Here is a 13,668-nt window from a genome sequence, read left to right as displayed (position 1 = left end):
AATGTTCCTTTCTCACTTAACTTGTACCCTATGCAAACCCCCCACCCTGCCAGTTTCTCTCTTTGCTTCTCCCTGGTCCTTTTACACGAACTTCCTTCTCCTATAGCAAACTTCCTCTTACCCTTTTCTATTCCCAGTTTATGATTAAATATTAACCTTGCTTCTCGTATTCCACTTTCCTTCAACAACTCCTCTGTCCCTTTCCTCTCGGGGGAGAGCTACCTTCCTTCCCTCCTCCCTGCCTGCAAACTTCTCCATCTCCGAAACCACCTTTACTCAGGATAGGAGTATAGCATCTAGATCAAGGGAAGTAATAGTGCCACTGTATTCTGCTCTGGTCAGACCTCACCTGGAGTACTGTGTCCAGTTCTGGGCACCACAGTTCAAGAAGGACACTGACAAACTGGAACGTGTCCAGAGGAGGGCAACCAAAATGGTCAAAGGCCTGGAAACGATGCCTTATGAGGAACGGCTAAGGGAGCTGGGCATGTTTAGCCTGGAGAAGAGGAGGTTAAGGGGTGATATGATAGCCATCTTCAAATATATAAAAGGATGTCACATAGAGGAGGGAGAAAGGTTGTTTTCTGCTGCTCCAGAGAAGCGGACACGGAGCAATGGATCCAAACTACAAGAAAGAAGATTCCACCTAAACATGAGGAAGAACTTCCTGACAGTAAGAGCTGTTTGACATTGGAATTTGCTGCCAAGGAGTGTGGTGGAGTCTCCTTCTTTGGAGGTCTTTAAGCAGAGGCTTGACAACCATATGTCAGGAGTGCTCTGAAGGTGTTTCCTGCTTGGCAGGGGGTTGGACTCGATGGCCCTTGTGGTCTCTTCCAACTCTGTGATTCTATGATTCTGTGATGCAAGGAGTTGCTGATCCTGGCATTGGTCCAGCTGAAAGGCTAGTAGGCAGGGCAGGCAAGGAAAGAATCATAGAATCATAGAATCATAGAGTTGGAAGAGACCACAAGGGTCATCGAGTCCAACCCCCTGCCAAGTAGGAAACACCATCAGAGCACTCCTGACATATGGTTGTCAAGCCTCTGCTTAAAGACCTCCAAAGAAGGAGACTCCACCACACTCCTTGGCAGCAAATTCCAATGTCAAACAGCTCTTACTGTCAGGAAGTTCTTCCTAATGTTTAGGTGGAATCTTCTTTCTTGTAGTTTGGATCCATTGCTCCGTGTCCGCTTCTCTGGAGCAGCAGAAAACAACCTTTCTCCCTCCTCTATGTGACATCCTTTTATATATTTGAAGATGGCTATCATATCACCCCTTAACCTCCTCTTCTCCAGGCTAAACATGCCCAGCTCCCTTAGCCGTTCCTCATAAGGCATCATTTCCAGGCCTTTGACCATTTTGGTTGCCCTCCTCTGGACACGTTCCAGTTTGTCAATGTCCTTCTTGAACTGTGGTGCCCAGAACTGGACACAGTACTCCAGGTGAGGTCTGACCAGAGCAGAATACAGTGGCACTATAACTTCCCTTGATCTAGACACTATACTCCTATTGATGCAGCCCAGAATTGCATTGGCTTTTTTAGCTGCCGCGTCACACTGTTGACTCATGTCAAGTTTGTGGTCAACCAAGACTCCTAGATCCTTTTCACATGTACTGCTCTCAAGCCAGGTGTCACCCATCTTGTATTTGTGCCTCTCATTTTTTTTGCCCAAGTGCAATACTTTACATTTCTCCCTGTTAAAATTCATCTTGTTTGTTTTGGCCCAGTTCTCTAATCTGTCAAGGTCATTTTGAAGTGTGATCCTGTCCTCTGGGGTGTTAGCCACCCCTCCCAGTTTGGTGTCATCTGCAAATTTGATCAGGATGCCCTTGAGTCCATCATCCAAGTCGTTGATAAAGATGTTGAATAAGACTGGGCCCAAGACAGAACCCTGTGGCACCCCACTAGTCACTCTTCTCCAGGATGAAGAGGAACCATTGATGAGCACCCTTTGAGTCCGGTCAGTCAGCCAGTTACAAATCCACTGAGTGGTAGCATAGTCAAGACCGCATTTTACCAGCTTCTTTACAAGAATATCATGGGGCACCTTGTCAAATGCCTTGCTGAAATCAAGGTAGACTACATCCACTGCGTTCCCTTCATCTACCAGGCTTGTAATTCTGTCAAAAAATGAGATCAGGTTAGTCTGACATGACTTATTTTTCAGAAATCCATGCTGACTATTGGTGATCACAGCATTCCTTTCTAGGTGCTCACAGATTGTTTGCTTAATGATCTGCTCCAGAATCTTCCCTGGTATTGATGTCAGACTGACTGGGCGGTAATTATTTGGGTCCTCTCTTTTCCCCTTTTTGAAAATAGGGACAACATTTGCCCTCCTCCAGTCTTCCGGGACTTCGCCTGTTCTCCAGGAATTCTCAAAGATGATTGCCAGTGGTTCTGAGATCACATCTGCCAGTTCTTTTAATACTCTTGGATGCAGTTCATCTGGCCCTGGAGACTTGAATACATCTAAACTAGCCAAGTATTCTTGTACTATCTCCTTAGTTATTCTGGGCTGTGTTTTCTCTGCTGAATCATTTGCTCCAAATTCTTCAGGTCGGGCATTGTTTTCTTTATCGGAGAAGACTGAGGCAAAGAAGGCATTGAGGAGTTCAGCCCTTTCTGTGTCCCCTGTTTGCATTTCACCATCTTCTCCTCTGAGTGACCCCACTGTTTCTTTGTTCTTCCTTTTGCGACGAACATACCCATAAAAGCCTTTTTTGTTGTTTTTAACCTCTCTAGCAAGCCTGAGTTCATTCTGTGCTTTAGCTTTTCTGACTTTGTGTCTACACGTGCTGGCTATTTGTTTGAATTCCTCTTTGGTGGTTTCCCCCCTTTTCCATTTTTTGTACACATCCTTTTTTAATCTTAACTCAGTTAAAAGTTCTTTAGATAGCCACCCTGGCTTCTTTAGGCACCTTCCATGTTTCCGTCTCATTGGTATTGCCTGAAGTTGTGCCTTTACTATCTCCCTCTTAACAAACTCCCAGCCATCATGAACTCCCTTTCCTTTTAGTATTACTGTCCATGGGATCTCACCCAGCACTTCCCTAAGTTTTATGAAGTCGGCTTTCTTAAAGTCAAGAAATTGAGTCCTAGTATGCTTGGCTGCTCCTTTCCGCTGTATAGTAAACTTCAGAAGCGCATGATCACTTGCGCCTAATGATCCTTCCACTTCTACCCCATTAACCAGGTCATCGACATTGGTTAGGACCAGATCTAAAATGGCTGTTCCTCTTGTTGCTTCTCCCACTTTCTGGACAATAAAGTTGTCTGCAAGGCCAGTGAGGAATCTCTTTGACCTTATGCTCTTGGCTGAGTTTGACATCCAACAAATATCTGGGTAATTGAAGTCCCCCATTACTATTATCTCCCTTCCTTTTGCATGCTTGGCCATCTGTTCCATGAAGGCATCATCTATGTCCTCTGTTTGGCTTGGGGATCTATAGTAAACTCCCACAATGAGGTCACTGTTATTCTTCTCTCCCTTAATTTTGACCCAGATGCTCTCACTTTGGCTTTGAGGTTCTAAATCTTGGATCTCTTCACAGGTATACACATCCCTGACATATAACGCCACTCCTCCTCCTTTCTTGTCTGGTCTGTTTCTCTGAAATAGATTGTATCCCTCCATTTTTACATTCCAATCGTGGGACTTATCCCACCAGGTTTCAGTGATGCCTATTATGTCATATTTAGTTTGCTGTACCAAGAGCTCAAGCTCATCTTGTTTATTTCCCATGCTTTGTGCATTAGTGTACAGACATTGAAGTCCATTAGTCATTCCCCCGTGTCTCTTATTTAAGGATTTTTTCCTCCCACCACTAGGTCTGCTTGCTGTTTGCTCCATTTGGTCTATGACATTTGGATGATCATCTTCATCAATTGATAGACTCCTACCTTCAGGAGCACTGTCTCCCTCCCCCACATTAGTCAGTTTAAAGCCCTCCTGATGAGGTTTCTGAGTTTTTTGGCAAAAACATTCCTCCCAAAGAGGTACTGTGCAGTGGCCTTGGGGACCACCTGAAAGCGGTCCAAGACCCACTGGTGGATCCCGGCTCACTAATGAATAAATACTGGCTTATACACGCATCTATGTGGAATGACTAGAACGAGTAACTTGCTTTAGGCGTCAGGGGACACCTAGGCTTTTAACGGTTGCACAGAATGGGAAAGTCCGTCAGATGCTTCTCCCTTTCCCTGCAATGCTCCCACCTGTACCGCTCAGTACTGTGATGGGGAAAGTCTGCTTCTGTCAGGAGCAAGCCAGCAGTAAATCACACTGAGTGAGTTGGAGTTAACTCTTTCTTAGCAAGAACAGAATGTGAACAGGAGTGTCAGGGCAAATGAGCACAGCAGCTCATCTCCAGCAGGCGGGCTGTTGAATTTATCCCTATCACACAGCTCTTAGCATGCACAGGAGCACAGTCAGAAGACAAGCGGTTCTGCAACTCTAGTCTGAGGATTCCAGTCACAGGGGTAGCTCAGACCTAACACCAAACCACAGACCTTGGCTGGACATTCAGATTCCTCTTCTCCTTGCTATTCCCCTCATGTGTCCATTTCCTCCTACCTTTCCTGGTTTGAGTCATGCCAGTCTGCCATTTCAGACAAATACTGGTTTGTGTTGCCTTGCAAACCTGTCCTAGAAACCAGGGCATGAATATGTGAGCCTGAGGATCTGGCAAGAGTCAAACCATGATTTTGCTTACCATATGTGGTCGGATTGCAGCAAAATCAAAAAATTTGGGAAAGGATATATAATGAGTTGAAGAAAATGTTCCATTTAACATTTGTAAAAAAAAAAAAACCTGAAGCATTTCTGCTAGGGATTGTAGGAAAAGACCTGCCAAGGAAACTAAAAAAACATCTTCATGTATGTGACAACGGCGGCAAGAGTCCTAATAGCACAAGGATGGAAGAATGCGGAAATCCCGACTAAAGAACTGTGGCAAGAGAAACTGATGGACTATGCGGAACTGGTGAAACTGACACAGAAACTACGTGACAAGGACAACTGTGACTTTAAAGAAGAATGGGAACCTTTTACAAAGTACTTAAAGAGGCAACAAAATGAACTGGACTCCTTGGCTGGTTTTGAATAAACATTCACAAACTTTTTATTGGCAATACAGTGGTGCCCCGCAAGACGAATGCCTCGCAAGACGGAAAACCCGCTAGACGAACGGGTTTTCCGTTTTTCAATGCGCTTCGCAGGACGAATTTCTCTATGGGCTTGCTTCGCAAGACAAAAATGTCTTGTGATTCTTGCGATTTTTTTTCGCTCCCCACCCCCTTTTTCTAAGGCACTAAGCTGCTAATAGCCTTTTAGCAGCTAATCCGCTAATCCCTTAAACCTTTAATAGCCGCTAATAGCCGCTAAACCGCTAATAGCGCTAATCCGCTAATAGGGTTGCTTCGCAAGACGAAAAAACCGCTAGAAGAAGAGACTCGCGGAACGGATTCTTTTCGTCTTGCGAGGCACCACTGTATATAGATAGATAAATTAAGGATTCATACAATGTTATAATATACAGAGAACAATATGTGTTGAGAAATCAGAGAGAGGAGCTGAGGGAAGTCTGGGTGGGGTGGGGGTGGGTTTTTCTTTTGGGGGAGGGGGAATGGGGGGGGAAAGGAAGATGATGTATTTTGGATAAATTCTTATGTTGAAATTCCTAATAATTTAAAAACAAAAACAAAAAAACCATGATTTTGCTAAACCACTTTTTAAAGAAATGCATTCATTTCTACCACTTTGTTTACCTGGCCCTGGGATTCTTTCCAGTCAATCAATTTGTGTAACACAGGGGTTGTCAACCTGGTCCCTAACGCTCACTAGTGGGCGTTTCAGGATTCTAGGTGGGCGGTTGGGGGTTCTACAGCACAAGCTGAATCTTCCTTCCATCGAGCACTGGTGGGCGGTAAGGAAATTTTACCATGAAGAAAGATGCATTAGTGAATGGTAGGTATAAAAAGGTTGACCACCCCTGGTGTAACACATTCAGTACAACCTCAAATAATTACCGTATTTTTCGCTCTATAAGACGCACCAGACCACAAGACGCACCTAGTTTTTGGAGGAGGAAAACAAGAAAAAATATATTCTGAATCTCAGAAGCCAGAACAGCAAGAGGGATCGCTGTGCAGTGAAAACAGCAATCCCTCTTGCTGTTCTGGCTTCTGGGATAGCTGCGCAGCCTGCATTCACTCCATAAGACGCACACACATTCCCCCTTACTTTTTAGAAGGGAAAAAGTGAGTCTTATAGAGCAAAAAATACGGTACTTCTGAAAGCCCCGAAATGCAAAAGACTATGGCCCCAATTCAACTTCATTTGCAGGCAACAAGTCATGTGGGGTCCTACATGAGAATCTCCATCTGAATTAAATGATGTATCCAGATTTTTAAATGAGGCCTGGAAGAGTAATGTAATGTGTATGAGGAATGTACAGCCAGTTGTGTCCTGGCTATGATGAGCACAGAATGATGTTTACGCATAAGTGTTTCTCTTACTAGTTTGGAGTACAGAAGCCCATTTAAAAGTAAAGAAATACACAATGAAATTCATATTCATAAACACTTATATTTTTGTGCTGTTTTTGAAACTTTGGCTTTTAAAAATGCATACAGAATTCTATAAATCCTAGCATTAATTTCATCATCTCTTAGTTATACAATTTGAGTGCAGTGGGAAGGCAGCAGTTGTTGATCAAATTATTTTGGTTTTGTTTTTTTTATCTTGGGATGAATATGCATGAAACTGAAACTAACAATCTCATCCATATCCTGCTATTTAAGTGATCTATGGAGAAAGCCCAGTTCTGGGATTTAGGAGATACAGGGCAAAAGAAAAATGAATTTATCTATTACACAGTCTTTACTGAATAAAGCACAGAATAAAGCAACAAGAAACTAGCAGGAGATGTAAAACAAACTGAAAATGAGTAGGATCCAGATTGGAGACATTTTAGTAATGTAAATTACTTTTAAATTACATCGTAAATTACTTTTAAATTAGGCCCATCTTTTAAAGGCATCAATGGCCAAAGTTTCTGCATAGCACCTTAAACACCACTGAAGCTAAATATATATCAATTAACCGTAACTATATCTGTTATCAGTGGATATTTGTACACCTTTATTACAACCCCGTAAAATAAATCCATTTTCTGCACACAAACAGTAGCGCCTTATTTTAATATTCCCTGCCCATGAACCTGAAAGCTCAAGTGCACAATCCTATACTTTTCTGCTCAGAAGTTAAGTCCCACTGAGACTCAAAACCAGGTCAGTTTCTGTTTGTATAATAAATCTCTTTAAGGAAATTGAGGATTTTAAGGCAGTTTCATTCCTATGCTTGTGGTGCTTACCAAATCATTTCTTGGAAGTTATAAATGCTGCTAACATATCTACAGAAAACCAAATAATTTAAAACAATGGTTTTCTGGCATTGTAAAGATAGTTTTGAAGCACGAAGACATTGTTTACAATAACTGTGCTCTAAGAATCAGGTCACTGAAAGCATTAATTTACTGCTGTCCACTTGCAATTCTTATACAGCTTGAGCATAACCACCTATAAAAAGAAATTAACATATAAATACAAAAAAATCCACCATTACAAATACAATGTGACAAGGCTTCACTCACCAACAGTTAAATCAACCGAGTTCTTAACATTACCGTAAGTCACAAATTTGACAGCCATAATGTAGATATTTTAATCCATTCTCTCTCTCTCTCTCTCTCTCTCTCTCTCTCTCTCTCTCAAGCTTGCACCTCCACTTGCAGGTTGTGTGGTGGCTTTCTCTCCCCCCCCCCCGCCTCCCGGGGTTCACAGATGATATAATTGGCTTCAGGAGTGTTCAGAGCTGCTGTGCACATCTGCACTATCCAATCAAGACCTACACAGTTCCACCCAACTGCACATGTAACTGTTGGCTGCAGCATAACAACTGAAACAATAATAATAAGCTGAGGGTTTGCCTTCCCAGAGAGCATAGCTGTGGGAATGTCAGGTTTACACTTATTCCGTTACAAGTGGTTTAAAGGTACGGCTTGCTCCAGGCTTGGGATAAGCCATAAGGACAGAAGAGGACCATGTTGAATCAGGCCAGTGGTCCATTTCAGCATCCCTTTCTCACAGTGGCCAACCAGATGCCTGCAGGGAACCCACAAGCAGGACTGAGCATAAGAGGCTTCTCCCTCCTGTGGCTCCCCACAATGGGTATTCAGAAGCACATCTGCCTGTGAAGGCAGAGAACATGCCTAGTAGCCATTGATAGTTTGGTTGGTTGGCAAACATCCATTTCCCCAGCCACTCTGGGCCGCTTCCACAAATACCAAAAATACACTACTATGTCATACATTAAAAACTTCCCTGATGTCTTCTGAATGTCAGGTAGTTGTTTATCTCTTTGACATCTGATGGGAGGGCGTTGCACAGGGCGGGCGCCACTACCGAGAAGACCCTTCCCGAGAAGGCAAGTCCCGGTTCTCCTTTTGACCCTTAGGGAGCCATTAGCTCTATATGGTCACACCGCCACCATAATGCGTTCCTGTGTTTTGCTATCACTTTGAGTACTATATTTCAGCACCCAAAGTATTTCAGCTTGTCAGCAACTGAAACGTTCTGAGCAGAGTTGGGAACACATAATAATAATAATAATAATAATAATAATAATAATAATAATAATAATATATTATTTATACCCCGCCCATCTGGCTGGGCTTCCCCAGCCACTCTGGGCGGCTTCCAAAAAAATATTAAAATACTGTAATACATCAAACATTAAAAGCTTCCCTAAACAGGTCTGCCTTCAGATGTCTTCTAAAAGTCAGATAGTTGTTTATTTCTTTGACATCTGGTGGGAGGGCGTTCCACAGGGAGGGCGCCACTACCAAGAAGGCCCTCTGCCTGGTTCCCTAACTTGGCTTCTCACAGTGAGGGAACCGCCAGAAGGCCCTCGTGCCATCAATGGTGATAACACATGCTTTCTGGAACGCAGTTCACTGCCCTAAATTGAGAAAGATCCAACTCAGCATGGTCATTTGATTTACATTTTTTAATTAAAAACAAAACCTAAGGAAGTATGCAATGTTAATTTCACATGCTTTCCCTTCTCTTATGGGACTGGTGATACAGCCTGATCCAAGGCTAGCTTTATTACATCTTGTTTATAGATGATCCTAAGAATTTACTGTGTAAGGACCTACTTCATTTTTCATTTCTGCAGCTAGAAACACAATACTGGAAGCACTAGAGGCACAGCTCTTACAGGGGGGCTAACACAACACCAAGGAACACAAACACCAGACACTTGCTTAATGCTTGACTATATTGTTTACACCGTATATGCATGGACTGTTTCTTGAGAGGTTGAGGTACCGTATTTTTCCATGTATAAGACACCCCCATGTATAAGACGCCCCCTATTTTTGGAGACTCCAAATTAAGAAAACATCCCTCAGCAGTTCCCGTGTATAAGACGAGCCCCAATTTTAAACCTACTTTTTGGTTAAAAAACTTAGTCCTATACATGGAAAAATACGGTACCTCGGGTTACATACACTTCAGGTTACATATGCTTCAGGTTACAGACTCCGCTAACCCAGAAATAGTGCCTCAGGTTAAGAACTTTGCTTCAGGATGAGAACAGAAATCGTGCTCCGGTGGTGTGGCAGCAGCAGGAGGCCCCATTAACTAAAGTGGTGCTTCAGGTTAAGAACAGTTTCAGGTTAAGAACAGACCTCCGGAACGAACTAAGTACTTAACCCGAGGTACCACTGTATGGTGATTGTTATAGGTATATTCAAAAACTGAAAAATAAAAGTGTGTTTTTTTTCCAAAAAAAAAAAACTTTTTCTCCTGTAAAGAGACATAATTGGCCATAGGAAATATTTCATATGGGGAAAGACATTCAAAAAAATGCAACAATCCTACACACCGACCTGAGTATAAGTCTCCCACCTGGGACTTTCTTCTCCAAGTATAGGATTGCATGGTCAGTATGTTTTAAACATACAAACCTTTGCCTGAAAATTGTTGTATAATAATATCTGTAAATATTTTAAGATATAACAACTCATTCAAGCACGTTCAATTGTAAGGAGGGGGAATGAAGGCACCAAAAACTCTCAATGTACAAATTTGGGCACGCTTGAATTGCTGCACACATAAATATGTGCACTTCCTAGATTTAGTTACCTGAAAGAATAATAATTACAACTTTGCTTTTTTTTTTGACTATTTCATTTTCAATTTGTACTCATTCCAGTTGACTTGTGTAATATTCATTACTGCTGATTAATTGTACAGAACAATGTGCTTCTGAAAGAAGAGCAATTTCCATATCATTGGCTCTGGTACCTGCATCATTTAGAGTTCCACACATTTCACAGAATGTGGTAGAATTCTGGACTGCGCCACTTCAGACCAGGGTGGGGTGGGGAGAGGGAGTGTTGTACTTTTGAATAATCTTCCTCTTAAGTAAACTAGGGAGGAAAACTCTGAATAGCTTTGTAGTTTTACTACATTCAGAAAACTTTTTTTTGTGCAAAGAGGAGCATCCGTTTCCATGCCTACAAAGTGAAAAGGTTTGGTCCATTTTCCAACCCTTTTACCTATGGAATGTGCAGAATGGGTCTTAAATCCATGGACACACACTTAGTAGAAGGAGGTAGCAATCCTGAGTTGATAGAGAAAGCTGTGCCCCTTCTCGTGGCAAGCAGGGAATGTATTTTCTGAATGCTTCCCCACTTTTTTTTAAAAAAAGGACTGCCAGCATATGCAACAAAACTAAAACAAGGAAGCAGATTTTGGCACCACTCTGCCACTTCTCTTTATCTCATCCCTATTCATTGTCTTCCTCCATTGCCCTCCCATCTGCTGCTCCCTATTAAACCAAAGTATGAGCCACTGATCGCACATTCTTCCCCTGTCTACCCATGCATGCTTCCATTTCCCCCTTCTTCTGTTCTTTCTCAGTTTCTATGGAAGGCCCCTGGGGCAGGGACCTGTCATACCTGTTTGTGGTAAGCTTCGTGCACATTGCACATAGACGGCACCCATAAGTAAACGATGGTAATCAGGGAAAGAGGTTCTAACCCACAGCCAGCTAGGCTAGATTTCTATTTACAGGGAAGCACAGGGTTGTTGATTCTAATGCATGGGAGCCTCCAAAAATGTTGATTCGCCACCTACAGTCCTCTCTACCACCATCTTCCAAGCTGCAAGGATAAGCAAGGCTTCCCATATTACACAGCAAGTCTGTACAAAATCCCACAAACCCACTCTCCCATTTTGCATCAAAGTTCTGAAAATCGTGGCTTTCTTAACCTCATAGTCACGGTGCTTTACCACTGAGGTGTCTAGTGGAAGGTGTTTCATATGTCTACTTAAAACAAGCACAGGCAAACTTGGGCCTCCAGATGTTTTGGGACTACAGCTCCCATCATCCCTGACCACTGGTTCTGTTAGCTAGGGATGATGGGAGTTGTAGTCCCAAAGCATCTGGCGGGCCGAATTTGCCTATGCCTTGACTTAAAATGTAGCATGTGAATGCAATAAACCTGAACATCATACAGATACACAAGTCCCAGAGCCAGGGTTGGCCTCAACTCGCTGCTGAACAGATGCCTGGGAGCAAACCAAGGCATGCAAAACATCTATGAGAGTTGATTCCCACAATAAATTGCAGTATATCCATATGGGAACCATATAAAGAACTGTGGTTCCTGTAACCATGAAGGAACAGAGGATCTCAGTTACTGATAAATATCACAAAACTAACAATTTCTGGAAAAACAACAAACTAAAGACATAGGCCAAATATTGCCATATTCCCCTACAGTCAACTAACACCCCTACAGCAGCTCTTGAATGCATATTTCCCATTGCACAACCAATGCATTTCTCAGCTTTTTGCATCAGCACTCTCTCTACCCTTGCTGGTTCTTTCCTTTTAAAGCCTCATCCTCCTTTTAGAAAGTGTCAACTTTCACATTAACGGAACTGTTGATCAATATAGGTTTGCTAGCAGTTGCAAAGCCCTTTGCGTGTTTCCAAGGAAGAGGGAAAACAAAGGAAAAATAAGCCACCATCACTCAATGAGCCCTTTTGCAGGTAACATTATCTCCTGAAATGACTACTTGCAATGACTGCCAGCTTGTTCCTAGCTATGCTTATTCAAAGCACAAAGAATCAATCCTTTCCTAGACTTTTCTTAATTTTGGAATAGTTTTGCCACCCCAAAACTGAGAAACCCATGAGAGAGAAACAGGGAAAAATATATATACATTGGAGCACAAACCCACAAATATGGGTTATCCCTGTTACTTCTATATTTTCCCCAAATCCCAAATTTGTGGAGGTTAAAGGTAAAGGTAAAGGGACCCCTGACCATAGGTCCAGTCGTGACCGACTCTGGGGTTGCGGCGCTCATCTCGCTTGATTGGCCAAGGGAGCCGGCGCACAGCTTCCGGGTCATGTGGCCAGCATGACTAAGCCGCTTCTGGCGAACCAGAGCAGCGCACGGCCTTCCTGCCGGAGCGGTACCTATTTATCTACTTGCACTTTGACGTGCTTTTGAACTGCTAGGTTGGCAGGAGCAATGGAAGCTCATCACTCGCGGGGATTTGAACCGCCGACCTTCTGATCAGCAAGTCCTAGGCTCTGTGGTTTAACCCACAGCACTACCCGAGTCCCTTAATTGTCAAGGGAAGGGAATTGTGTTCAGGGAAAGTCATTGCTTCAAGGTGTTGTCCCCATCTGACACATGAGAAAAACAGAAAGTTAGCGCCTTCTCCTTCAACACACCAAGGCAAGCTTCGTTGGTTCAGCTTAGTCCTTCCATTATTTGAGAGAAGTAGGGAAGATTATCCGCAAGGAAGCAAAGGGAAAACAGAAAGCTCAGGCATCCAGCAACTCATTTCCTCTTGCTGGTATGTGAAGAATAAGTCTGCTAACAGCCCCTCATTACTGAGTGGGCAGGGATGGTGACAAGCTCATCACGCCTCTCCTTCTTTCTCTGCCTCTAGGACAGCTTTGGAGGGGGGGGGGCGCCTTTCAAAATCCAAAGAAGCAGAACTGAGCTGCACATCACATGAGCAGCGTCTCACGCAGCTCATCCCTGGAAAGGAGAGTGGTACGCAGATGCTACTATTCGTATCTTGAGCTTCCTGCTCAGGTATACCAAGGCCTACTTCCCAAAGATGTCTCTGACCATCATCACAAGTATGGCTACTTGCCCTATGGCGAGATCTGCCAAGTGACAGCTCACAAGGTGAAGAACGAAAAAAATCCCGGCTCTCAGAAGCCGTGTCATCTGGCTCTTGGCAGCACTACCAAGTGTTTACCCAGGCATTTGCTGAACGGTTTCATTCATAAGGAAACAATTGTTTTTCCTCCCCAACTTTGTGAATGGAAGACACCCCACACCTTCCTCTCTGGGTTTCCAGACCTAAGCGCCCAGCCAGAAAACTTCCCCAACTTACTCCAACTGCTGATCTGCAGAGCAAGCGATTCTTCTAAGGGCACAGGAGCAGAGGCCAGCCCAAAAGTTGGCAACCCAGCCCCTGGGAACCTTTTACTGCTTGGGTGGTGCCAAATATGAGGGAGATCTGACAGCTTGTGGGGTGATATGGGGTGGGGAGGTTGGTTCC

The 13,668-nt window shown here is 43.4% G+C and overlaps 1 protein-coding gene across 1 annotated transcript in view; it reads right to left on the bottom strand.

The window, feature by feature from the left end:
• Nucleotides 1–13,668, bottom strand: part of PRKAR2B (protein kinase cAMP-dependent type II regulatory subunit beta) — a 65,984-nt gene that overhangs the window by 51,342 nt on the left and 974 nt on the right. The gene's annotated exons all lie outside the window — the stretch shown is intronic.

This window comes from Podarcis tiliguerta (genome assembly GCF_965153285.1).
Source record: "Podarcis tiliguerta genome assembly, chromosome: 10".
Lineage (NCBI taxonomy): Eukaryota > Metazoa > Chordata > Lepidosauria > Squamata > Lacertidae > Podarcis > Podarcis tiliguerta.
Note: the sequence above shows the minus strand (reverse complement) of the source record. Positions and strands in the feature narration are given on the sequence as shown.